This window comes from Myotis myotis, unplaced genomic scaffold (genome assembly GCF_014108235.1).
Source record: "Myotis myotis isolate mMyoMyo1 unplaced genomic scaffold, mMyoMyo1.p scaffold_m19_p_9, whole genome shotgun sequence".
Lineage (NCBI taxonomy): Eukaryota > Metazoa > Chordata > Mammalia > Chiroptera > Vespertilionidae > Myotis > Myotis myotis.
The window spans coordinates 34083096-34086999 of record NW_023416401.1 but is presented as its reverse complement, the minus strand read 5'-3'; positions in this window follow the sequence as shown (position 1 = coordinate 34086999).

Genomic DNA, 3904 nt, shown 5'->3' with positions numbered 1-3904 from the left:
GTTATTTCAGTCCGTGTATGCTTAATTTCTAGTTGGTTCCCCAATATAGCATCGAGGGTCTCATTAGTTTTCTTGTAGATCTCATTAAGTTTATCGGCGGCTTCTAAACAGTTCTTGAGAGACCTTAAAAGTGTGGTTCTGAACTCTATATCTTCCATTGACAATTTTGTCCTGTTTCTTTGTCTCCGCATTTTGTTATGCTTCCTTGGTGCACCCCCTAGTGGTCTTTGTTCGCAGTCTTATAGTTAAACCTTGATTGTTGTAGCTAATACCAGGGAGGGTTTGACCTCCAGGCCAGGTGGCTATGAGAATCAGCTGTGTCAGCAGTGAGAGAACTTCTGTCCTCTAGGGAGGTGCTAATCTGGCGTTTGCCTGAGGCTATCCGGCAAATGCCTCTGTGCAGGGCTTGGGCGGGGCAGGTCGCACAGGGTCAACAGGGTGGGCCAGAGAGAGCAGTTATGGCGGCTCTCAGTCCTGTCCCCAGGGGCTCTGCCTCTCTGAGTCCCAGCACCCGCTGCAAAGCTCGGAGAGAAAGCTGCACTCGCTCTGACCGAAGCCAGACAGTCCCGCTTCTCCCATTTGAGTCTGGGTTGCTAAAGACTCAACCGGATCTGGAGCTCAGAGTCTGCGACTCCCTCCCGATTGAAAACTCCAACCGCGCCCTCCGCCGCCAGCCCGCTCCGCGCACTCCGCACCTCAGAATTTGACTTCAGCACTGCGCCTCCTCTGAGTGTCCGTATGCGTTTCTCTTTCCTCCTAGTTGTAGGACTTCCACTCAGCCAGCGTTCCTGTGGTTCTGGGTGATGTCCCTTCCGTCTTTTAGTTTCACTTTTGAAGTAGTTGTTCAAAGCAGCAAACTCCGGCGTTAACCTATGCCGCCATCTTGGTTCTCCCCAGAATATCTCAGATTTTTAAACATGTAAAAATCTTCTCTTCAAAAGCAAGTTGGGGAGGGGAACAACAGAGACCCCCTGCAATATCAGAATTATTACAGTATCTCTGTACTTGGCACCCTTTGAGCCATCCAAATGTGGACAACTGGGTCAGCTCCTGGCTTGAAATGCCAGCTCGATAGCCTTCATGCCCTCACTGTCACTTACAGCCCTCATCTATAACCATCATGGCCCAGCATCTCTGGCTTTGTCTGAAATGTTAAATAGTAAAAGATCCCAGAGAGTTCTTGACTTACTCTTTGTTTTAAATTGATCAACCAATTACTAAAAATAAGGTTACAAATCATGTCATTCTATGGTAACAACAAATTATGAGTTATTAGTCTAAAGCAGAGGGAAAAGATTCTAGACAAAGTCTTACCTTCCTGATACATTAAAAACAAACAAACAAACAAACAAACAAACAAACAAACAAACACAAGAGTCAGTGAGATGTTCATTTGTCTGCACGGCTTCTGTCCTCTGGAAAAGAAACCAGATCTCCAGTGTGGAATGTGATTATCTGGTCAGCCCTCCTGGAGGGTTGACTGAAGGAGCTGAGGTAGAGGTTAGAGGCCTAAGTGGCTTTCTTCCTTTCCAAGGCCAAACGTTAATCACAGAGTACAAGCAAAGGCAAACTCATATGCACTTGGACTTCCACCCACCTATTCATCTCTCACAATTGCTCATTCCCTATTTCTCCCAGGCCCTCAGCCTAAGGGTCCTTGCCTCAGAAAGCTGTTCCTTCATACCATGTCCACCAGGTCAGAAGGTGTGTGTGTGTGTGTGTGTGTGTGTGTGTGATTGATCTCATAACACACAAACACATGTACACACATGCACAAATATACCACCATATACACACATACTTGCATGCACATACACACATCACATCTGCACAACACACACACACACACACACACACACACACACACACGATTTTTTAAAAAATTGTCAGAATGCATCCTTTTCAAAGCAAATTCCTGGCTCTCTATCCTAGCATTTCCTCTTTGAGTTTACAGTGATTGTGTTATAGTCAAATGCTGTAAATAATACTCTCCAACTAAATGACACCCACTGGAAAGTTACTTCTTTATGGTTTTCAGAAGGCAGAGTTGGAGTGGGGGAACGATGAAAGATTCAAGCTTTTCAAACATCACCCTATCGATTTATGTATGAAAAATATGGAATCTGTCAAGGCAAACAGCACTATGTTAAATGTAAACTGTAATACCAGCTGTGGTGGCCACTGCTGCCAATACATATATTTTAGGAAATCAATTTACTTTTAAATGGAATTTTAACATTGGTGAAAGGAGTCATACTGAATCCCTTATTTATATGAAAACTGTCTTCAGCAGAGAGGAAAAATGCACATGCTCTCATAATCTGCAGAGATAGGAAACAAAGCAAACTTCAAGGTACATGTTTGTTTTCTAAATTATTTATTTACATCCGGAGGAGTTTGGCAAAGATGGGGAAGGAGGTGGCAGGGGAGAAGGAACGGCTTCACAGGTCTGCCAGCTCTCCTGCTCCTGGCCGCCCCGACTCATGCCTTTGGTTGGAGCTTCTTTCTGGCGTGAGTGGCCTGCCCTTTCGGGACTTGGGAAGCTGCCTTCCTCGGGAGAGATGGGAGATGATGACTTCAGATAAGCCATACCACGTTGCTGAAGACCTGTACAGAATGGAGGTCCCATTCTCTAATTCAGCCCTGAATTAGAGCGCTGTGACCATTGGCCTGTTACTCAACATCTCTGGGCTCAGTTTCTGCATCTGTAAAGTAAAGATGCCAACGCTCACCTCTCAGCATTTCATGAGAGCTAAATGAGAGGACATATGTTCAAGAGGCACAGGGCCTCACTAGTCAACAAAAAATATCTACTACTTATCTCTTCTTCTTTCTCTGGTTGAAGTGAAGACTTATGTCTTGGTCGAAGTCTAAGAGTCAGGTGGATGGGGCCAACCTATCTTTCTGATTCATAGCCACAGCCAAGGCAGCCTCTGTCTGCTTCACAGATGGGGGCCTAAGAGGAACGGAGACTGGTGAGTGCTAATGACTCAGGTAACTTGGTTAAATCTGTACACTTCATTAGCTGAAGCTCTGGTTTGTTTTGGCACAAGGGCACTTTTTCTAAGAGCTTAAATAAAGTTGTCTGAATAGTAAGCCAGAAAATCCCCGTGGCTGGGCTGAGCTTACCTAAGCAAATAGCAGTTCTGATGAGTGCACATTTTCAATGCCGGGAAGCGATCCTCTCTTTAGGCAGAAGCAGCAAGTCCCTTCTCTCCCCTCCTTGTGGAGCAGGGAGTTGCCCTGGGAGGAGGTCACAGAGGATCCTCTTTAAGAACAATAGATTCCTAAGGTCATGGGCCTCCCATAAGGGAATTCGAGGTCATCTCTCCAGTTCCTGTCTGATGACTGGTCCACAGCATCCTGTGGGGTCTCCAGGGACCATCGGTAAGGGTTCCTTGTTGCCTCACACACGGGCCTGTTCACAGGCCCCAAGACTGGGGACTCATGGGAGACGGCCTCTCTCTCTGATCACCCATCTTGGTTACTTAACTCTTTTAAAAACAACATAAAGAGTTTCATTAATATTGTAATGTACAAGGTAATCCATGGGAGTTAACAAGAACTCACACAGTCCATTTTGATTCTTATCAGAATCTGAAAATAAATTCTCCACTGTGAAATTTGTATCATTTAATTATTAAATAATGTATCCTGTCCCCATTATTCCCATATTGCAGTACCTTAATATAAAGATCAGTATAGAATGGATTACCTGCTTTTAGTTTTGTATCATGAACACTGATATGTGCATTTGGAAAGCGTTATTATAAAGAAATCACTTAAGTACCATAGATCTTCCCTGGCCCGTCCCTAGTCCCTGCCACATCATCCACATAGACTTTGGGGAGACAGACACAAGAACACAAGGAAAGGAAAATAGACTCCTGACTCCCATCATCCC